Source organism: Onychomys torridus, chromosome 4 (assembly GCF_903995425.1).
Source record: "Onychomys torridus chromosome 4, mOncTor1.1, whole genome shotgun sequence".
Lineage (NCBI taxonomy): Eukaryota > Metazoa > Chordata > Mammalia > Rodentia > Cricetidae > Onychomys > Onychomys torridus.
In genome coordinates this window covers 124,995,225-125,018,493 of record NC_050446.1, presented here as the reverse complement: position 1 = coordinate 125,018,493, position 23,269 = coordinate 124,995,225, and the positions used below count along the sequence as shown (strand labels likewise).

The following is a 23,269-nucleotide window of genomic DNA, read 5'->3' as shown; positions in this document are numbered from 1 at the left end:
CCCTGACCATGTGTACCCCTGCTCCCTGACCTGTGGGTACCCTGCCCCCTAACTGTGGACACCCCGCTCCCTGACCATGGACACCCTGCTCCCTGACTGTGGATACCCCGCTGCCTGATCCGTGGGTACCCCACTCCCTGACTATGGACACTTTGCTCCCTGACTGTGGATACCCTGCTCCCTGACCCGTGGGTACCCCACTCCCTGACCCGTGGACACCCCGCTCCCTGATCCATGGGTACCCCACTCCCTGACCCGTGGGTACCCCGCTCCCTGACTGTCTGATGAGTCACCTTCCCTGTGTCCTCTCTCTTCTTCCTGTCACTTCTGTCTTGTGTCAGTGGAACCAAAGCTTCTGGAGTTCAGAGGTCTTTGTCTTTTCTGTTTCCTGCTGAGGGAAGAGTCTTCTGGTCATTGTCACTTGTCTCTTCCCATGATAAGAGGTGACCCATGGTGTGTGTCTAGAGGAGAGACAGTGGACACACAGGTTACGACACTTTGGGGTGGTCAATGCAGAAATCCCAACTCAGTCTTCAAATGAAGGCTGGCTACATACTCACCTGGCAGGGGAGATACCATGGTCACGAAGGCGGTTTTCCCAGGGCGAGGCTTATCCATTACACTCCGGATGTGCTGACCCCTGCGATTTCCCCAAATGCGGGAAACTTGACTGCAGAATTCGTGGTAGTGGGGGACTGCGTTCGGTCTTTTCCCTGAACAACCAAACAACCAGCCAGCTTCTTCGTGTGTTCACTTCACTGGGGACTGCGTTCGGTCTTTTCCCTGAACAACCAACCAGCCAGCTTCTTCGTGTGTTCACTTCACTCACAGTTGGGTTTCAGGCACAGCTGGATCCAGGAGCTCCTTGGCCTGCTCCCTGTGTCCCTCCATGATAGAGCCATGGTGGGGAGGAGCACTGCTCCGACTGGCCAGGCGGGGCGCATACCTCTTCCCCAAACTGCCTGTACTGGAATAGCACTTAAAGCTCAACTTTCAGAAACTGGGAACTCTGGGAGTTATGGAGTGGGTTTGGAATGGGTCTGTGGAGTTGCTAATGGAAGGAGGGGCCTGTGGGCTCTGATGACAGGCAGCTTTCTTGTCCCCCATCCCTACCTTATGTCTTATAAACGCCCCAGTCTTGTTGGGTCCCCTTCCTCAATCACAAGGGGCTCCAGATGGCTTGGCTCCCTGGGAGTCTGTCGCTCCCCTAACTGTCGGCTGTGTCATACCCCCCATCCCCCTTCTGCATATGTTGCTTCTGGGCCTTTTGGATTTTGTTTCAGTTTGAGACAGGATGCTGAGGGGGCCCTGGCTGATCCTTGCTCTTTCTGGCAGGTGCAGGGGTTGTTCCGTGAAAGTGTGGTCTCTGGCTTGCTGAGCCTTTGGGATGCCCTGAACCAGTCATGCCTGTCCTTCTTAACCTGAGGTCCAAGCTAGGACACCTCAGTTTTACTGACTGTACTAACGTGGGTTCTGGATCACCCAGGTATCTAACGGGCTTTAGGAGATATGGCTGGACCAGATGCCACTGGTCACACTCCTGTTCTCGGGGAAGTCCTCCTTGGTTTTCTTTCCTCCCTCCTCAGCCTGCCAGAGCCCTGTAACACCCTCTTTCAGGAAGCCTATCTTCTCTCAGAGTCCCATCACAGAGGGGCCTGGGAATTCCTACACACCTCTAAGTGTTTAAACTGCAGCAATCTTGGTCTCTCTGACTTGATTTTATAGCTCAAAATTCCACATTTAGGGCAGAGGAGGTGGTTCTGTGGGTAAGAGTGCTTGTTACACCGGCATGGGGACCTGAGTTTTAAGTCCCCCACACTCACTGAAAAGCCAGGCATCGCTGCACATGTCTATGTAACCCAGTATTGGGGGCAGCGGGGGGTAGAGACAGCATTGCTGGAACTTGTCAGCTGCCAGCCTGGCGTCAGGTTCAGTGGGAGACTCTGGGAAGCTGTGTTTTATTCTAGTTGCCCTGATGAGACCCTTTGGTCCCCACCTCTATTCCACTGTTGGCTAGATCCCTGAGTCAGGCTGGCTCCTCCTCCACCACATCAAAGGATCTCCTCCCCCTTTTGGTGGCACTTGGCCCCTGGCCCAGAGGCTGATTAGAGGGAGATGCTGTCTGGCTGGAGGTGTCCAGCAGGAGTGAGGTCTTCAGCAAGGTACAGTCCATGGCAGGCCACCCCGCCCCATCCAGAAGGGGTAGGCAAGCCCATCTGTCACTGGAATGCCTTGCTCACCCTTTCCTCTTCGCTGATGTCATTTGGAAGAGCTCCACCCATGGGTACAAGGGTGCCAGAGCCCCCTCTGTACTTGGGTACATGCGGGGGAAGCATGGCCCTTAGACTGAAAAGCTTCAGTTTGAAGCAGATGACAGTGCTGTGTGCAGACACCAGAGCATTGCAGCTGCAGCTCAGAGTGTCCTCTGGGGTCTGCAGGAGTTGCCAGGGTACAAGTCAAAGGAATTCACAGAGCTCTCTCTGTTGTCAGATGAGTGTGATGGGAGATATCTCCATGCAGCCAGCCCCTGGGCCCTAACTGGGTTTTGAAATATGTGGAATAAGACAGACAGACACACAGACAGACAGACAGATATGTGGAATAAGACAGACAGACACACAGACAGACAGACACACACACACACACACACACACACACACACACACACACACACACACACGGCAGTGATTGCTTTCTCAGTGACACACCTACTTGCTTCTGTTGAAAGTATTGAGGTGAGATTCCCTGTCAGCCCCTGAGAACAAAGACTGGATGTTTCCAGTTCTCTAATCCTGGCAAATGTTTGTCACCTGCTGGGGCCCTAAGTGCTGCTGCCCCTGCTCTCCCCAGGAGTGCTCTGGGACTGGTAGCCTGGGAGTCTGCTCTGACCCCCACTCTGCAGACATCCTATCCTTAGACGCCCTCCTCAGGGGACACTGTAGTTTGCCGTGGTCAGGCAGGAGAGGTTTGACCAGCAGCAGCTCAGGGCCCACCTCACAGGCTGAACAGGACTTCTGGCGGGGTGGGGGGTAGGGAGTGGGGTGAGGGTCCATGCTGTAAGCAGGCAGAAGATAGATGTCTACCATGTGCTTCTCTGGGGTCCCTTGGGTTAAGTGAGAAGGCTGAACTAGATGAGCAGCAAGGCTATTAGGGTGCTGTCTATGCAGTATCTAGCGTGGCTGCCCGGACCAGGAAGTGTCTTGGTGCCCAGGAAACCAAGCAGAGATGGTCACCTGGGATTGGTTGAGGAAGGGTGGGGTGAGACATCTCAGTGGAGGGGTCACCTGGGAGACTTTCTGAAGACAGAGACTTCCAGGATGTGTGCCACAGGCTTGGGGACATTTTGGGGGTGAGAGACTTAGGAGTGAGGGTAGAAGTATTTGTGAAGGACGGGAGGGTGGCTTGGGCGAAGTCCTTCCAACCCTACTCGGCCACCAGGCACCACCCTAAGCCTGCTGAGCTGAAGAAGTGGAAGGTCCAGGGCACTGGGCACCTGCTAAGGTAGGCTCTGGGAGGTGGTTTAGAGCACCAGACCTGAGGAGAAAGCTTGTTCTTAGCCCTGGCTCTGGCTGCCTGGCAGGTGTAGATCCCTAGGAGTCAGACCGGGCTATAGTGAGGGAGAAGGGAGCATGCAAGGCAGGGAAGGTCACAGAGTAGAGGCCATCATGGAGGCCCCTTTGAGCAGGGGTGGGCAGGGCGGGGGCAGCCTGGCTGGCTAGGTGAGAAAACTGTCTGGGGACAGAGTGGGGTGTTGGGATGGCTGTTTTCTCTTCCCTGGGCAAAGATCACTGGGAAGGCACACAGAGGGGCTGGGAACAGAGGCCACGCTGTGCCGCTCTTTTTGGGGGGATGGGGCCGGGAGAGAGAGCTAGGTCAGCTGTGTGAGCTACTTAATACCCATGAACTTGCAATTAAATGCGGAAGTAGGAGACAAGAAGGGTGGTAAAAGGGAATATTGTTCCCAGCTCCCTGGGGAAATGGCCAGTCTCCAACATGAATGGGCTTCAGTGTCCTGGGGGGCTGGGGTCCCCCCCTCCGCCTGTCATTTGGCTCTTTGTCCTGCTGTGTTGGACCCAGCCACAAAGGCTAGCTTGATTCTCACTTGCTTTTTTGGGGAGCAGTAGGGGGCTTTGCCAGCAGCAGAGAACTTTCTTTAGGAAGGGGGAATGATGGAATTTGGGGCCCTGCCATATATGCTGTCCACTTTTTCCCATAGCATTTAAGTGATTGGCTCCTAAGGGAGTCTTATATGCAAAATGCACATGTTAAGTGAGGCTTGTGGACTTGTGATGTGATGTCTATGTAACGGGTTCCCAGTTCAGAGAGGGAGGGTCACCAGCACCCATAGGCTGGCCCTTCTCTGTGTTCCCTCTAATACCCACAATTCTGATTTGTTGTTTCAAGAAAGCATCTCATGTATCCCAGGCTGGCCTTGAACTCACCGTATAGCCAAGGATGACTTTGAGCACCTGGTCTTCCTGCTGGGATTATAGGTTATAGATTATGGGTTATGCACTACCACACCTGCTTTACAGGTACTGGGGGCCTCAGGGCTCTGCCAACCGAGCCACATCCCCAGTCCCAATTTCTGCTACCCAGTGTTAGTGTTGCCTGGTTTGGGACTTTAAGCTAGGATCTTATTGTATGTGACCTTTTGTTTCTTGAGAGCTTGTTTGCAGGTTCTGGTGGGGGACCACAGCTTCTTGTGTTCCCTCTGTCTGGTGGGGGTGGAAACACAGCTACGTGTGTGCCCTCTGTCTGGGGAGGAGGAGATCGCAGCTACCTGTGTGCCCTCTGTCTGGGTGTGGGGGGAGACCATAGCTACCTGTGTGCCCTTTATCTAGGGGGAGGACCGCAGCTACCTGTGTGCCCTCTGTCTGGGGGGGCATAGCTACCTGTGTTACCTGTGTGCCCTCTGTCTGGGGGGGCATAGCTACCTGTGTGCCCTCTGTCTGGGAAGGCTGGTGTCTGACAAACATGCAGCCTTGGGAGGGGTGCACATGGAGTAGTGAGGAAGGACACCTGCCAGCTGTGCCAGCCAGATCGACCCTAGTGACCAGTGGGGTGACAGATGCATAACCACATTACCCTTTTGTGTCTTTTAAATGAACTTAAACAGTATTATAGCCACTTTAGATATGCTTATATAAGACTAGATAGCACAGCTGGGCATGGTGGTAATCCTAGCACTTTGTAGACTGAAGCAGGGGCATTGCCATGGGTTTCAGGACAGCTTGGTATACACAGTGAAACTCTGTCTTTAAAAAACAAACAGCCAGTCTGGGAGATGGCCCAGAAAATTAACAGGCATAAACCTGAAAGATCTGAGTTTAATTCATCAGACCTGCATGGACACACACACACACACACACACACACACACACACACACAACACACACTCCAAAATAAAAAAGCAGCCAAATAAAATCAACCCTGTGTAATAACGTATACTAAACATGACCCATGTGTAACATTTACCTATGTGATACATGTGTGTCAGAGATAGTCATGTATCCATGTGCACTGTGTATGTAGTACATGTGAGTTTAAGTGATACGGGTCTTGCCACTTTGCTATGGAAGATGTCACACAGTGACATTATCTGTATGGGTCTCCATTGGATGGATGTACTGTGCGTGTGTTTGAACTAACCCTGTTGTTGGACATTAAGGCTGGGTCCATTTGAGCCATTTAAAACGATGGTGTGGCAGGCACAGGTCACGCCTCGTCTCTGGGTTGGTACTTTTGCAGGGCTGGGATTTCTATTTGGCATCACTTTTTTTTTTTTGAAGACAGAATCTCACTATGTAGTTCCAGCTGTCCTGGAACTCAAATATATAGACCAGGTTGGCCTTGAACTCACAGAGATCCACCTGGCTCTGCCTTCTGAGTGTTGAGATTAAAGGTGTGCGCCACTGTGTCGGGCCACTTTTTATTGCTTCAACTATCTGACAGACGTGGATGTGTTCTGATAGAAAATGTACTGCAGACAAGTAATACCCTGGCCTTCCAGATCCTTCCCTGTGAGTTCACGTCGCTGATGGTTAAAACTGTGAGCCCACTGCAGTGAAAGACATTTTTGGGTGCGTGCACCTGAGTCAAGGCCACAGACTGGTGGTGATGTCCATGAGCCACGGAACCTAGCTCTTCATTCGGACCGGAGTCTCTGAAGGCAGAGGCTGTGAGCGCCTTGCATCTGAGCTAGCTTTGAGGAGTGGGCGCCTGTGGCATGGTTTTACGTTGCTTTGTGAGGCGTGGGTCCTCTCCTGTCTTCTGCCTGCCATTTCTTAGAGTGTGGCTGCTGGAGTTCACCAGCTTGTCCCCTCTCCCTGGATACCCCTCATGTCAGGAGACTGTTTTTGTCCTTGATTCTACCCACTAGCTGAGGCCAGCTCCTTCCCCAGTTGTGACAGCCAAAAATGTCACATGTCCCCTGGGGAATGTATTATGGTGCCCATGTGGAAATCTCAGGTCTGTACCAGAACTGAGCTGCAGGGAGCCGCCTTCTTTCAGCCCCTCTGCACACGGGTAAGGCTGGCACAATGGTATTCTTGTTCCGCAGATAAGGGAATGGAGGCTCAGGGAGGCTGAGTCGTTTTCTTGAGGTCACACAGCAAGTATGTGGCTGAACTGGGATCCCAACTCCCACTCCTTCACACTTGCTGGGCACCCACCCAGTTCCAGACCTAGTTACAGGTGAGCCAGGCATTTGAGGGTGCTGGGAGGGATAGACTCTGATACCTACTGTCGTAGGCTGACATTCTAGGTAGAGTGGAGGTAGGAAAGCCAGACATCAGATACCCACATGATGTGTCAGATGGTGACCAGTGGGTGAAGGTCAGGAGACGGGACAGTCACTGCTGTGGTGCCCCCTGACATTTAGTGGTACTTTACAATGACGGTGGGTGTGGGAGGGTTTTGGTTTGTCGGGCATGGCACTAGAGAGTCCCAGTGATTAACTCAGAATTGCTACTGAAACACCTAGGAGATGTGGCTCATGGTTTAGTCTTCTGCTGCACGTAGGGTAACTCAGGTGTAAAGATGTTCTTTCTCTGCCAGGAAGTCGCAGAGCTCAGAGGTTCTAGAGTCCTGGGTGCCCCTGTCATGCTGCCTCTAGGCCCATTGCCCTGACCTGGGGAGCTCCGAGAGTCCATCCTCAGGTGGACGATAGCAGGTTGTTGGCAGTGAGGAAGCCAGAGCCAGAGCTTACGCTTTTGTGCCAGTTGCAACCAGGCCTTAGAAGACATTAGGCTCGTAGGCTGTCTTTAGACTGTGTGTTTTCTGGTAATTCATTTTTATTGCATTTTACAAAAGTACCAGTCTCAAATGGATTGGGTGTTATAGAGAGAAAGCTGTTCCCCAGGGAGATGGAGCAAGCCTGTCTCAGGAGGGGGAGTGTACCTGCCACAGACTATAGCCAAGTCCTCATTATGTGAGCTCATGTTGGTCTGAAGGTTCGTTGCAGCCCCCCCCCCCCTTTGTCTTTCAGGAGCTAGGACAGTTGAGGCTCCTCCTGCTGAACAGATGAAGTTGAGGCCCAGGCAGGTGGACAGCACAGGGGTTCTAACACATGGACCAGGCCCAGGACTTAGATAGAACTGAACCTGCATGCCCTCCTGAAAGGCTGCCTGTCCACCAACATCTCTGAGCTCCTGTCCAGCAGGGAGAGCCTGGGCTTTCCTAAGGCCCACCAGCGGCTGGGGCCCCTCTTGGGGACCCTGTTTCTAGCCTCTTCTCAGCCCCTCTTTGTCTCTGTGGCCATGGCAACCTGGCTGGCCACTTGGCACTTCCAGCCCCATCCCCCAGCCTGGAGCTCCCTCCCCCCACTGGTAGCTTTGGCCTGGGAGTCACCTCCACCCTCACTGCTGAGGGTGAGAGCTTCTGGGTAGGGCCTCCAGGGAAGGTGGGCGGCTGCTGGGTTTCAGCCTCCTGGCCCCTTCCTTTCCTCGGAGGTTGCTTCTTGGTTTCAGTCTCTGGCTTTGCAACACCCCCCCCCCCCCCCCCTAGCCCCCCACCCCCACCCCGTTCCGTTGCACAGCCTCTGTGCTCTGGGACTCTGCCAGCTGCTCTTCCTTACCCGCCTTCCAGCTCTGTGCCTCCCCATCTTTGGCTGGATCCCAGTACTTCACACATGGCTCCTGAATCTCAGAAGGGGCTGGCTCAGAGACTTGACTGCAGACCCCCCAGACCTCTTTCTCCGCTCAGAGGCAGGACCTTGCTTTAGAGGGACTCATCTATAGCCTATACCAGTGCAGGGATCCCTAGCTGTCCTTAAGGGGAAGGGCATCTCTTGGGAGGCCTCTTGCTCTATGGAGACTCCTGGTGAGTGATGGAGTGATGGACACTCTGGGCTTTTCGAGGACTCTCTAGTCCAGAAGGTACTTTGTGAGCAAGGATCACCTCATGGGAAAGCCCTGGGCACACCCATGTGGGGGAGGTGGGCTACAGACCCTGTGTTCTGACATCTGACCCAGTCATGTGAACAACTTAATCTCTTAGGAAAACCTCCACGCTTTCTTCCATCCTCCATGACAAGGACAGGCCCCCTTGAGGGTCGTTAAGGTCATTATTTATGAATGGCCGCAGCTGTTCTGTAACTACAAATAAGTAATGCTTCCACCCAGAGTGCTACACTTGTAGGGTCCTTGGAGCCCTTGGTGGGATCGAGGTTAAGAGGTGTCCCAATGTGGCCTTTGACCCAAGCTTGAGAGAAAGTGACCTGCCTGAGCAGGGGTCGCAGACCCTGAGGCCCACAACTGGGCATTTCAGGTAGCCAGGTGCATGACCCTGTCCTCTGGCCTTTACTCCAACTCCAGTGTTGGAGTGGATATGGAAAACACTCACCTCTCCTTCAGCTCTCTGAGCCTTGGTTTCCTATTATGTAAAATGGGGGTTGCAGGATACCTGTCTCCTGGGTGTGCCTGTGGAGGTCAGAGGTCAACCTCATGTGCTGGTCTTTACCTTATTTGTGACAGGGTTTCTTGTTCAGCACTGTCGGGAGCTTCGGGGATCCTCTTCTCTCCATCTCCTATCTCCCTGTGAGAGTGCTGGGATTCTGGGTATGTCTGGCTTTACCAGTGTTGTAGGGATTCTAACCCACACCCTCACACTTGCCTGGCAAGTACTTTACTCACTTTATCAGCCCCATTTTTATTGAGAACAGAATCTACGTAGCATGAAATCGACCCTTTCTGTGGAGCCCACTCTAGTGGGTTCTCTTTTCATTGTTCCACAGAGTGCCACAGCCACCCTAGATTTCAATCCGAGGACATTAAAGTTTTCTTTTACATTTATTATGTGAGTGCATGCATGTCACCATACACATGTGGACATCAGAGGACAGTTTGAAAGCATAGTGTTTTCTCTACCATGTGGGTAATGGGGGTCAAACTCAGGTGGTCAGGCCTGGTGGCAAGTGCGTTTACCTGATGAATCATCTTGTAGACCCATAATCCTAGAACATTTTAATTACTTTGGAAATATACCTAAAGCCCATTAGCGGTCACTTCCACCCTTCTCCTCACCTTGGAAACCACAGACATACTTTTCTCTATCTGGTCTGAACATTACATGTTAATCATATCACACAAGATGTGGTCCTTTGTGTCTGGCTGCTTTTACTTAGTGTGTCTAGAGGTCATTGTAGCAAGTGTCAGAATCCCATCCCTTTTTCATGACTCAATCTGTGTATGGACATACCACATTTTGTTAGTTCATTCACCTATTGATATTTGGGTTTCCACTGTTGGGCTGTTATGAGGAGTGCTGCTGTGAGTGTTTGTGTGCCATATCACACACATGTTTTCATTGTTCTGGGTACACACCCAAATGTGGTTTGGGGTTTCTCGGATGGACTGAGTTCTGGCAGTGTATCTGTTAAATGGGACAGGTGCTCGCTGTGTGTTAGCTCTTGATGTTACAGAAGAATTGAGCCTTAGTCTGGACACTGGGGAACCCAGGGTTCCCTTTAATGCTGGGTGCTTCTGGGTGCAGCTACCAGTCCTGTGGGCTGGCCACTGTTTGTAGATGAGGAGACAGAGGTTTAGAAGCGTGAAGTAACTTGCCCAAAGTCACACAGGAGATAGCAGAGCTTAGACCAAGTGAGGCATGGCAGCTTTGTTGCAGAGCCCATGGCCCTGATCCACACATGTCTGGAGCTTCTGGAAACCAGTGAGCATGAGTTCCACGTGAGGGAACCAGTAGCTGCTTCCTAGGACAGAGCCACGGTTCCCAGCCACGGTTCCCGGCCACAGTTGCAAGAGGTTTCCAACAGCCGGAAATGTGGACTTTTTGGTATGAAATCATTTGCTTTTTAAAAGCTGGCAAGTCAGTCATATTTGCAACAAACAATTCAGGAGCCAAACACAACACATCTGTGGTCCGCACTGGCTGCCAGCTCCTGCTCTGCCCCAGCTCCTGCTCTGCCCCATCTCCTGCTCTGCCCCAGCTCCTGCTCTGCCCCAGCTCCTGCTCTGCCAGCTCCTGCTCTGCCCCAGCTCCTGCTCTGCCCCAGCTCCTGCTCTGCCCCAGCTCCTGCTCTGCCCCAGCTCCTGCTCTGCCAGCTCCTGCTCTGCCCCAGCTCCTGCTCTGCCCCAGCTCCTGCTCTGCCCCAGCTCCTGCTCTGCCCCAGCTCCTGCTCTGCCCCAGCTCCTGCTCTGCCCCAGCTCCTGCTCTGCCCTCTGGTGACTTTGCTTGCAGGAGGGAAGTGCTCTTTTGGACAAGGGCCTTGACTGCACCAGGGACTCTTCTTTTGAGGGTGCAGCACGGTTGTGGCTCAAGCCTGTACCTCTTCTGTTCTAACATGACCTGTCACTGAGTGAAGGAAAGGTTAAAGGTTATTTTGGGATCCCTCATCACCTCTTTGGGTCCTAAAGTCATGAATGCTACCTGTATGACTTTCAGCAGCAGTGTGATCCTGGGCTACTGATTTGAGCTTGGTGCCTAAGTATCCCCACCTGTTGAGTGGTACCCCGCCTGAGTTGTCTGGCACTCAGAGAGAGCCCAGAGGCACTGGTCCTGGCAATTGGCATGCACGTGCACAGACTGCACTCTGCCATCAGGCAGAGGGGGTACCAAGGTGGCTATTCTCCCACATGCACTGTCTTTGTGTTTTCTGCAGAAGTGGGGTTCATGTGTGCACGTGGCACTGCACAATTCAAGCCTGCTAGACTGTTTGCTGCACGTGTGTCTCCTGCATATGAGTGTGTGATTATTCGTGTGCACACTCCTGCTCCTACACCCACTCCCAGCTTGCTTTCCTACATCTCCAGAAATAAATGCACCCTGGGGTTCTCAGGCCCAGAAAACACTGTCTCCGGGTATTAAGGATTGTTTCAGCTAGTGGTGAGGAGAGAGGGAAGGTGGGACTGAGTACCTGAGCTGGGCTGGTGGGCACTGTTGTGTGATCCCAGGGTTTGTCTGTGATCCCAGCTTTTGGAATGGCTGTGGGAAGGGCACCGGGTCCTCTATTTACTGTCTTGACACTGGGCTCTAGTTGGATGGAGGGAACTAGGTTTCTCCCAGTCCTGCCCAAAAGGCCCTGGATCCTTTCTCTGCTACTCACCCACACCTTCTGTTTCTTCTCCCCAGCATATGGCAGGCACTCATGTAGGCCCAAGTGCCATGTAGCCTGAGCAAACCAAAGCGGGCAGAGTGAGTGCAGCAGACACCCGGCTGCCTTCCCCACTCACTTCCTAGATTCCCTTCCTCTATCCTACGTGTCTCACATCACCTTGCCACGCTCTCCCCCTTTCCCTGAGCACCTGCAGACACAGAGGTATTTTGTTCCCCACTTTCTCCCTCTTCCTGCAGAACTTTCTGGGGACCTTAGCTGGGTGTTACTGCCCCTCCTTCATCTTTGGTTGCAGGAATGGAGGGTTGAATCCGGGGCTTCACCCATACTCACCATGAGACACACTCCAGTCTCATTTTTACCCTTTACTGTGGAATAGAATCTCATTAAGTTGCCCACACTGGCTCCAAACTCACTCTGAACCTGAGCTTAGGATCCTTCTGCCTCAGTCTCTGGAGTAGCTGGGATGACAGTCTTCAGCCAGTGGGCCTGACTTTGTGTTGCTTCCGAGGAGGCATGTCTAGCTGGGGCTTTTTCCTATCCCTGTCTTAGGATGGCTTTACCCATTGGTCATCACATCATCAACTGACGTGTGTGGAGGGTAAAGGCTGTGTCCCATGTGTCTGGAGCATTTGTGTATTTCAGTGCTTTAATTTTTTTCCCCAGTGCCTTGCTGGCAGGAGCCTGAGACCCAGAGTCTTTGTGTTGTGTACATAGGGTTCCTCGGCGAGGAAAAGGCTGAGCTAGGTAGAAACCCAATCGGTCTCAGGGCCTGTGCTGGCGACCACAGCACTGTGCTGCCCCCTTTGCTGCTGGGCTCATTTGGTATGCTTGCTGAGTGCAGCTGTGTGCTGGGCCCATTTTCCTCCTCTCTCCCCACCTTCTTCACTTGCTACTTATCCACCATCCAGATATCTACCCACCCACCCATCTCTCCACTTGTATGTTCGTCCACCTACCTACCCACCCATTCTTTTATCTACTTGTATGTCTACCCACCCATCTATCCATACTTCCACCCACCCATCCCCCTGACCCATCTACCCCACCCACCCATCTACCCCTCTGACCTACCCATCTATCCACTTGCATATCCACCCACTCACCCACCCACCTACCCACTTGTTTGTCCATCCACCTACCCATCCACTCACCCACACACCTACTCACTTGTATGTTCATTCATCCATCCACCCATCCACCTACCTACCCACTCATCTATCCACCCTTCCATTCACTTGTATGTCCACCCACTCACCCATCTATCCCCCCACCCACTTGTATGTCTAGCCACCCACCACACACCCATGTATCCTTCCACATAGCCATCCATACATTCATCTACCATCCATTGATTTGTTTTTATCCACTACCCATCCATCCTGACACTCATCCACTTCACCTACCTATCCACCTTCTTTCATCTACCCATCCACTCTCTAGCTGTCATCTACCCATCCAGTCTGTTTTCTGATTCCTTCACTGTAGTATCAGTCTTGTGATTTTTCACTCAGCAGCCACCATATTATTTACTGTGGTATTTTTACTGAATCTACACTCCTGTTTTACAGCCTTCATCCCATCTTTAACAATACTCATGAGCTCCTGGATTCAGTGTGGTAGCCATTGTTGCTGATGTCAGAGTTGACACATTTCAAATGTTGCGGCCAGGTTGTCCCTTCCAAGTGTTACAGGAATCTGTGGGGATATGTATACATGCTGAGGGAGCAAGGCTGCCAGGCCTGTGCCAGGTCCAGGTGCTACGGTTGCCCTCAGTGTGGATTCTGCCAGCTGTTTCTCCTGTGTGTGAGAGTGTGTGTGGCTGGGGTGGCCCTGTGCCTTGTGCACAGCTCTCATTATAGAACCCTGGGAGGGTTCCCAGACCTCTCTGGCCCAAGGGTGATCATGAACTGGAATCCAAGTTAGGATTTTGTTTTTGATTTGCCAAATATTTTTCAAGTTCCTGGTGGGGGTGGGTACTGGCTATTTGGGGAAATGGTTCTCATCCCTGCCCCTGATGTGGTTAGGTTGGAGGAAGTTTGGGTGGAGGCAGACAGAAACAGAAGAGAGAAGGCAGCGGTCACTTCAGATAGTGACTAGGGCAAGCAATACTTAAATCAGTGAGTGTGGGTTCTGGCATCAGAGGTGGATCCATATGGACCACCTTAGCCTGTGTGGTCAGGGTAAGCCACACAAGGGTTAGCTTTATCAGTGAGCAATGGGAAGGAGCAGCCATGTGGTGCCAGTCTAGGGAGTTTGGCAAGTGCAGGGGCTCCAGGGCACAAGGTGGGTGAGAGTGGGGGGCTGCAGGGCCTGTCAAGCAGAAGTGTGTGGCAGAGTCGAGTGGGGACATGTGGTGATGTGGAAGCTGTGACTTGTTCCCCTAGATATGTGGAAGGCCAGCCCCTGGGAGGAGGGTTTTGGAGCAGAGGAGGCTCATGAGGGAGTGTATTTTGAAAAGTCTTCTGGTGCTGTGTAGAGGGGCAGGTACGCTGTGAGGAGGTCCTGCACAAAGCCAGTGAAGACCCAGTAGTTCTGATGCTGGAAGTGGTTGGAGGAGACTCTGGAATCCGGGCTGGGTGATGGTTGGGTGTCAGGGAAGGACAGGAGTTGAGGGAAGTACCCTGTAGCCTGCTACCCATGCCCCACTCTAAGGATGAGCCCTCTCTTTTCCTTGCCATCCCTACCCCCAGGCTCCAGGCTCTGTAATCTGAGCCCTGGGCTGTGACTCCAAGGTGGAGCCAGGCTTTTATAGCTCCAGCTCCAGGCAGGAGGCTTCCCCAGATGGCCCTGCCTCCTGCCTTCCTGGAACTATGCACTGTAGGTCATGGGAGGTCAACAGATCTACTACATCTGAGTGTGAGCTTGTTCTGGTCCTGTTTCTCTTGAGGACCAGAATTGTCTACTGAGACATGAGGAGGCTGAGTTTAAAGAAGCCTTGGAATAGATGGAGAGAGCACAGCACTCATTCATGTACTCTACATTCATTCCTTCAAGCATCACTCAAATGTGCTCACTCTTCTACTATTTGTTCATTCATTCTCACATTCATTCATTTATGCATTTACCATTCATTCATGCACTCATGCGTTTGTTCATTCACTTACCCACTTTTCCATTCATTTATCTACTCATTCACTTTCACACTCATTCATTCCTGAATATATTTTGAGCACCTGGCTTCAGGTGGTATGGTCACTAGATGCTGTGACAATGAAAAAGCTTGAAGGTCCTGTGTGAGGACAGACAATGGACAGATAAGAAAACACACAGAATGCCGGTGGTGAACAGGAACATAGAGCAGAGTAAGTTGTGTGCTCTTTTGGCTGAGGGATGTACAGAGTGATGTTAGATTAGTCTTGAAGGTGATTGGGGCTGGTACAAGCAGATGTCCGAGGAGGAAAGATTTCAGGTGTTGGGAAGAGCAAGTGCAAAGACCCTGGTGCTTTTGAGGCACAGTGTGGAGGCTGGTGAGGCTGGTGAGGCTGGTGAGGCTGGTGAGGCTGGTGAGGCTGGTGAGGCTGGTGAGGCTGGTGAGGCTGGTGAGCCTGGTGAGCCTGGTGAGCCTGGTGAGCCTGGTGAGCCTGGTGCTGTGCAGCAAGAGGCGGGACATGAAGTCTGAGGGTGAAAACATTGTGTTTCAGCCCCCGTTGGATAGAAGCCTCTGGAGTAGATGGAGTGGAGAAAGGGACATGGTGTGACAGAGGCTAAGCCTGAATTTGACTGTCACCATTCTGGCAGGTGAGGTGACATTCTAAACTGAGACATTCTGATACCAGGATATTTAAACACAGACCCCGAAGAATTAAAATCTCTCCAGTAATCCCATGCTGGGAGAAGGGGCAGGCTGAAGCCCTGGTGCCAGCCAGAGGGGGAACTTGCCTCTCAGGAGGGCATTTCAAAGCCAAGACAAAGATGGGTCAGTGATGAGCAGGGCCCGTCTACCAACTCTGCTTAGGCCTCTTGTCCTTTAAACCCAAACTGAATACATTCTTTCTCGACTTTTCACTGTTACTTGTATCTACTGGGGACAAGCCCTGAGCCTAGCTTGTTAGGGATGCCGGAGCCCAGGCTTTGACTCTAAAAGCCCTGTCAACAGCTAGCTAGATGGCAGAGAAGATGGTGACGAGCAAGCACCGGGAAGTCAGAGCGGTTGAACATGGAAAGTGTAGGAAAGGGATGCACTGGGTGAGGAGGCCTCAAAGGTATCAGCTGGATCCGCATTGTAGGTAGTTGGGGAGCTGACTGGTAGGCTAGCCAAGGCAGGAGTGATCCTGGGCAGGCCGCTTTTCTGTTTCTCCATGCCTCCGTGTCTGTAGCATGAAGGTAATGATGCTGCCCACCTCTGGGGATGGTCTGTTAAATGAGATGCTTTATGAAGACACTTAGGGTGTGGCTGATGCTTATTCTGAGAGCTCAGGAAGTTCTTGATGGTGCTGCGATCATAGGCAGAATTATCATCATCACCATCACCACCACCACCATCAGCAGCAGCAGCAGCAGGTAGCATCATCTTTAGTCTGAGTCATAGCATCATCCTTACCAGCCCTGCTGGGTAGAGCAGAGGGGCTCTGAACTTTTTGTCCAAGGGAAGAGTGGGTGGAGGGCTGAGGGAGCAGTGCTGGACAGCTTCACCAGACTTGCAGGTAGTGGACCCTCACCCATGCTGAATGAGTGAGTGATTTAAGGGTGGGCACAGCTGGACCTCAGTCCCTAGAGTCAGAACCCCATTGAATCCTTGGCTGGTGGCTTTCTGTGTGAGATATGGATGACAATCCAGACCAAACCGGTTGAAACAAAGGAGACTTGGTATCTCTGAAGCTGGAACATGAGCTCCAGGTGCCCCTGATCTAAGGGTGCTGGGTGGTTCCAGTAGCCTAGCATTAGGTGCCTCACTCTGGAGGAAGAAAGAAGTGGGTGACTCCTGTCATAGCCGGGCTGGGGCTTCTGGACCTGGGAGAGCTTAGGGTCCGAGCCCTGAGGTAGCAGCTGGACTGCTGAGGGCTCTTGAGGGTGGCTTCCGTGAACCTGTGTCACAGCCTGACATGTGTCCTGTGCCTTGAAGAAAGCTCTTTGGACACAGGTGCTGGGTTCTTGGCTCCCAGAAACTTTCCCATGGCCTTTCAGATACAGGAAGTTGATTGCAAGTTCTATTTGGGTTTCTTTGCTTTTGGTCTTGAAGTTTGGCTTCAGGTGTGTTCAACATCAAACCTGAGGTAGTCTGTAAGGGAAGGCTCCCCCCACCCGTCATCCAACACACGCATGCATGCACGCATGTGTGCACATGTGCAAAACAAAACAAAAAACCCTATTGTTTCTACTTTTCTTTGCCTGGATTTTTTTTTTTTTTTAATGGCATTGTTAATTTTTGGGTCTCTTGAAAACAAAGAAAATAAACCAAGGCCGTGGTTCCTGTCACCAGCATCTGGTGGCCACTTGTCATCTGTGATGTTTGGGGAAAAGATGTGTTTTGATCATTCTTCAAAATTAGACTATATAAAATGTACCATTGGGTGTTACCCTGCTGCATGTTTTTCTTTTTTAAAACATTTTGCAAGCAGATCTCCCCAGGGGCCACTTCAGGTCTTCCCCCAGCTTCCAGACATGCCTATAAAATTCTGTAGCCCAGGCTGCACTCAGACTTGCTGTGTAGCTGACGATTTGAACATCTGATACCTCTGCTCTACCTGCCTGGTTTATTTGGTGCTGGGAATCAAACCCAGGACCTCTTGCATGCTAGGCAGGCACTCTTTCCACTGAGCCAAATCCTCAGCCCTGTTCCCTGCCCCACTTTCTAAGGAGGTGTGTTCTCTTGTATACATCTGTAAACTGGAGCAGCAGAAAGAGGAAGTGACTAGCAGGTGCAGGGCCTGTGAATCACAGTGATGGCTGCCAGATGCCCTCAGGCGCCCTTGCTTCCTCAGTACTTCAGGATGTTTTGCATCAGCTGTTTAATTTTCACACTTTTTTCATCTATGTGTGTATATGTGTGCACATACACGAGGGTACACATACCCATGTACGTGCATGCACATGGAGGCCTGAGGGTGAAGCTGGTGTCTTCCTCAGTTGCTTTCCATGTTGCTGTTTGGAGACGGGTTTCTTCCTGAACCCTGAGCTCACCAGTTCAGCTAGGCAGGCTTACCAGTGAGGCCCAGGGGTCCTTGCGTCTCTCCTTCCCAGAGCTGGGATTACAGATGTATACTGTGCTTGCCTTTTTCTACAAGGTTCTGAGGATCTGAACTCATGCCCTGATGCTCACATGGCACTTTACCACCTGAGCTAAAAATTACTTGTGTGTGTGTGTGTGTGTGTGTGTGTGTGTGTGTGTGTGTGTGTGTGTGTACTCTCTTTTTCTACTCCTCAGGCTGTCAGGCTTGGCAGCAGCTGTCTTTACCTGTGGAGCCATCTCTCCAGCCCTTCAGAAACTTGTGAAATAAAAATCATCACAATGCATGGACTGAATCCTCGACACACAGAACCAGTTTTTACTGGATTGTGAGCCTGATAATGTTCACAAGGTTACAGATAGCAGGGGGTGGGGCTTAGAAGTGGACAGGAGCATTGAGGTCTGAACAGGAAGGAAGAATGTACCCAGACGCCTCAGGGAGGGCCTGGGGTTGAAATGGTGGCACTGCCATCCATCACTATGGTGAGAGAGGAGGCCGTGGGAATGGCCTTCAGCCAGCCAGCCCTGTGCAGCCTGTGCTGGGCATTTCTGGACCCCAGTGAGGCCGGGAGCGAGGCCTCAAGGGCCATTCTAGTACTCAGTAGCTTCTGAGGCCTTAAGAAGAATGCTGTGGGAGAGGGGGCAGGAAGGGTCAGGGTCATCAGGCAGACACGTTCCACCCCTCACATTGACCTGCCTTCTGCCCCTTACCTGTCCTTCTTGCCCTTATTTTTCCCCTCTTTTCCTTCGGACCTCCCTCCTGTTCCTCCTTGCCCCTCCCCCCAGACGTCATTATCTGTCACACCTTAGGCCCCAGGTGCTGAGGGCTCTGCAGGAGGAATCTGTTTCCAGGGTACTTAGAGTATAGCTTTGGGTGGTTATTGCTCATTAGTCCTTGCAAAGGGTCCAGCCTCTGACCCTGCCACCTCCAGTGTGGCCCTGAGCACCTTCCTCAAGTTGTTACTTGCTAGTAAGCCTCTGCTTCTGGGTCCCACCCGTCCCTTCCTCTGCCCGGAGCAGCCCTGTCCCCGGGGCCCCTTAGTCCCAGCTGCCGAAGCTCCCAGCCTCCACCTGCCCTCTCAGGCCTTCCCTCTTCACAGCCTGTCTATCCTTGGGAAGCCTGGCCCTTCCTGTTCTAACCTCAGTTCCCGCCCCCGTGCCAGGGGCTCCAAAAGGAGTTTTTGCTGTTGATGTTTTAGATCCCAAAAGTCCCAGGTTGGGATGGGGAGATGGTTCAGTGGGTAAATGCTCTGGTCGAGCGTGAGGACCTGAGTTCGAACCCCAAGGATGCGAGTGAAAACCAGATGCTGTAGTTCAGTGTATATAATCCCAGCACTCCCATAGGGAGGGGGGAGGCAACGACGGGAGACTCTCTGGAGGTTGTGGGGAGGGGCATAACAACAGCCAACTGGCAGAGAGGCCTGTCTCAGAGTGGAGCGTGAGGACAGACACTCTAGGTGGCACACACGCCTGTACACACGCCTGCACGGTCCATTTGTTGTCCAGTGAGAAGGAGCTGGTGGGTGAACTTGAAGCCAGTCAGGGGAATGAGTTTTTGGCTGCAGGTCACGCTCACCGCAGAGTGGGAGGCCCCAAAGCCTGAGCTGAATGACCTGTCCTGTGCACACTGAAGGGCTGGGTGATGGTGGTGAGCATGGTGGCTAGAACCAAGCCTTATACCACCAACTGGGGCACCTTGAAGCCAGGTTCTTGGGCAGAATAGACATCAATGCAGTTTTTATGAATGAGTCTCAGTGGAGTTTTGCCTGATCTTGTCACCTGACACAGGTAGGGACAGGGCCAGCCTGCTGTCTTCAGCTGGCTGGTTGCAAGAGACCCTGGGCAGGGAGCTGATTGACAGTCCAAGCAGTCACCACTTTTCAAAAGTATAAACTCTACTGAGATGGACTTATATCTCATAACATTTAAGTCTACCTCTAAAGGCTTTGCCAGCACCCTGGCAGCTGCAGGCAGCAAGCCAAGAGCTGACCCCACTTAGCCAAGGCTGGAAAGGGGTGGCTGTGGATCCAGGTAGTGTCAAAAGAGGTTGCTTCAAGGCCATGGTCCACATGTCCCAGTCAGACTTTTCTGGTGGATCCCTAGTACCTGAGGGGAAGTCAGGATTTTGTCTCCAGGAAAGGGCTTCTAGGGAGGGAGGGCTTGAGTCTCTGTGAGGCTCAGCAGGTGGGAGGGAGGGGCCCAGTGAGGCCTTCACCTTGAAGAAGAAAGCTCAAGTTCTAAGAACAGCTGCCTCTCATTAATGGTGTCTAGGAGGAGGTAGCGATTTTGCATAGAATTAGCAGAGAGTGATGCTGATTAGTGTCCCTGGGGATGCTGGGGATCGTGATCTCTCTGATAACATTGCAGGAGTGCTCAAGGCGGCACCATTATGGGCAATTGCCCTTGAAGGGCCTTGATAAGAGTCGTTTTATGAAGGCCTTTTTGGTTTATTACATTTATTTCTTTATATTTATTTATTGTGTGTGCGCGCACATGTGCACATCATTGGCTTGTGTGGGGAGGTCAGATAATGGCTTCCACTATTGGGTCTGGGGTTCAAACTCAGGTTGTTGGTTTTGGCTGCAAGCACCTTTACCCTCTGGGCCACCTCACTGGCCCCTAGGGAGGGCTTTGCTGGTCACCTCCTAAAGGATTTTCTTTTGTCTGTTTTTTCCTTGGCAAGAGCAGCAAATGCTCTTAACTGCCCAGCTTTCCAGTCCCCCACAACTTTTTTTGGAAGCAGTCTAGAGAAGGTTGGAAAGCCAGATTCTGGGCGTGGGGTGTCTCAGCTGGGTCCATCATAGCTACCCAACTCTTGAGTTCTGCATCACCTTTGCCCCTCTGTTCCTTCCGCCTGTGTCTTACACGCGCCCCAATTCTATGCTCACTTATGGAAGACACAGGTTTACAAACAGCCCTGGCCACGGCTGGCAGCTTCGCTCCCTTCCTGCTCGTGATTATCTTCAAGGTAGCTGGGCTCAGCTGGCTTCTCCACAAATGCGACTTTGCTTCACCGAAAGCCCCTGGAATTCTGTCAGCTGGAAGGAATGCCGGCGCAAGCCAGTGACGCATTCTCAGGCTGGAGTTTTCGCCCTCACGATTCATGGACAGCCCATTCATGTGGATGTTTCCGCCAAACCTCCTGGGAAAGTGGAAAGATGTGACTTTACTGGCAGCACCTTGCAGAAACTTGATCTTCAGCTCTGCCGCCTTCAGAATCTGTGGATTCAGCTTGTTTTCCTGTTGCGGAGCCATCGGGTCTTAAAGCGTTTATAGAGCACCCCCGGCCCCCACCTTATTAACACAGCTGATAAGTTCTGGAATTTTGGAGAGCCACCAGGGGTGGGAATGGCTTATGTTTGATAAAGTGTGGGCAGTTTTCACAGTGCTGCCCAGGGGTCTTGTGGAGCCCCAGCTGGTGCCTGTGTGTTGCATTTAGTGGTGAGTGCCAACCCAGTAGGGCTCACTGAGGAGTGAGTTTTGACTCTGGAGGAAGTTCTGAGTCAGCCTCTGCTTCAGAGAGTGGCTGAGCTGCTGGAGCTCCTTGTGTTCTTGGGTGAAGGGTGCTTTTCAAAGGCCAGTGTGGGAAGGGATGGACCTGTCCATGGGAGAACAGGATCCAGCTGTGTTACAGCCGTGCAGAGCAAGCTGATGAGCTTGAGGATTCCCTCCCTCCTTCCCTCCCTCCTTCCCTCCCTCCTTCATCTCCCTCCCTCCCTCCCTCCTTCCCTCCCTCCCTCCCTCCTTCCCTCCCTTCCTCCTTCCCCCATCTCTCTCTCTCTCCCCTCTCTGTCTTGTTTTGAGACAAAGTCTTGGGTGTACCCCAGGATGTCCTCAAACTTGCCCTGTATCCAATCCTCCTGCCTCACCCGAGTATAAATGTGTGCTGTTCTTATTCCATGGGAATTACTATTTGGGACATTGGCAATCAGGTTTTCAGCAGTTGGGATTATAGACTTCAGATATTCTGATTTTTTGGGGGTGTGTGGGGTGGGGAATGTGGTTCTTTCAAGCTTTTGACATTAGAGATGGTATTGATCTGTGGGGTCCTGTGTTTGGAGATGGCGGTGATTGGTTCTGAAGTCAGCAAGGATAAGTGGGCAGGATGGCCTAGAAGTGGTTGACTTGTTTGGGGCATTTTGGATGTTTTCACCCTTGGGTGAGGCTGGTGGCAGGGCTGGCACAGGGGTGTTTCGGGATGCCTCTCTGTTCTGGAACATTATACAGAGCACCCAAGACATTACTTGCCTGCCCTCCCGCTGTGCCTCTGCTCCACGTGCTGGTGTCTCCACTGGCTGCCTGGTGCAGCCCAGCATGCCTGTGCCTGTCCCTTGCACCCGGCTCTCTGGATTTCAGACCCCCGTGTCCTGCTTCCTTACCATTGCCTCGCCTGGCATCACATGCCAACTGAGCTCCTCAGCTCACCCTCAGCACCCCTTCCTCCCAGCCTGCTCCTCCCTGTACCAGTCCCTCCTTCCTCACCCTTGCCCGGTACAGGAGTCATTCTGGGGCCGCTCCGTGTAGCATTATGTCTGGCTCTTCATCTACTAGACCCCACCTTTGTCACAGACACCTCCACCCCGCACCTTCCCCAGCCCTTGTGTAACAAGCCTGTAGTTCATTCTGCACACCGACCTCGTGTGTGCTTCTGTGCCTCTGGTACCCCCACCCCCAGTCATCTCCCAGCGGTCTGTTTGCTGGTTCATGGTTTCCTGACTTTGAGCATCAGGAATTTCCGCCCTGGACCCCCGGCTCTTCGGGCTTGCTCTCGCGGTTTCTCCTCTCATTTCCCTTCTGTGTTTCTTGGTTAGGCACACCTTGAGCTTTCCCTGCTCCAGTGCAGTAACCAACTTGTCTCTGAGGTACTTAGCAACCAAGGTCAAGGTGCCCTGTGTGCTTGTGGCCTATCGGATGCCCCTGGAGATGTGCACATATAGGGATCCACGCACTTCCTTCACTTCCTACTGTAGCTCTGTGTTTAGAAAAGCCCCGAGTGAGATATTTTAAACAGATTTAACATTTAGAATTCACAAATAGTAAAGATGGCTCTTTTGGGTTGTAGTGTGTGTGTGTGTGTTTGTGTGTGTGTGTGTGTGTGTGTGTGTGTGTGTGTGTGTGTGTGTGTGTGGCATCACACGGATGGAGTTACTTCCCACAGCAGCCCAAGTACAGCACCACTCTGTTATCCACAAACCTTGTGTTGCCTCTGAGAACCACACCCTCGAGTTGGTTCTCACCCCCACGGCCACTGTTTTTATTTCTTGGGCCCTGTAGTTGGTCTTTTCTAGAACATACATGCTTCACTGTAGACAATGTTGTGAAAAAAATAGTACCTTTATGCTCCACACGAGGGGACTCATTTGGCATGCAGCCTTCTGAGTCCCAGCGTGAAGCACTCGGGCGTCAGCCAGGGTCTCTGTGTGTCAAGTGTATTCCTTTTAGAGCTGCAGTGTCCCATGGTTCAATGTGTCACAGCCTGTTTCTCCTCCTGATCTGTCTAGAGCCACAGAGACTTTCTCCATCATCGG

The 23,269-nt window shown here is 52.2% G+C and overlaps 1 protein-coding gene and 1 non-coding gene across 2 annotated transcripts in view; both read left to right on the top strand.

The window, feature by feature from the left end:
- Prex1 (phosphatidylinositol-3,4,5-trisphosphate dependent Rac exchange factor 1) overlaps positions 1-23,269 on the top strand; it is a 153,022-nt gene that overhangs the window by 28,629 nt on the left and 101,124 nt on the right. The gene's annotated exons all lie outside the window — the stretch shown is intronic.
- On the top strand, positions 553-716 carry LOC118583270. Its single transcript, XR_004944856.1, has one exon. It is a non-coding gene; the product is annotated as a U1 spliceosomal RNA (small nuclear RNA).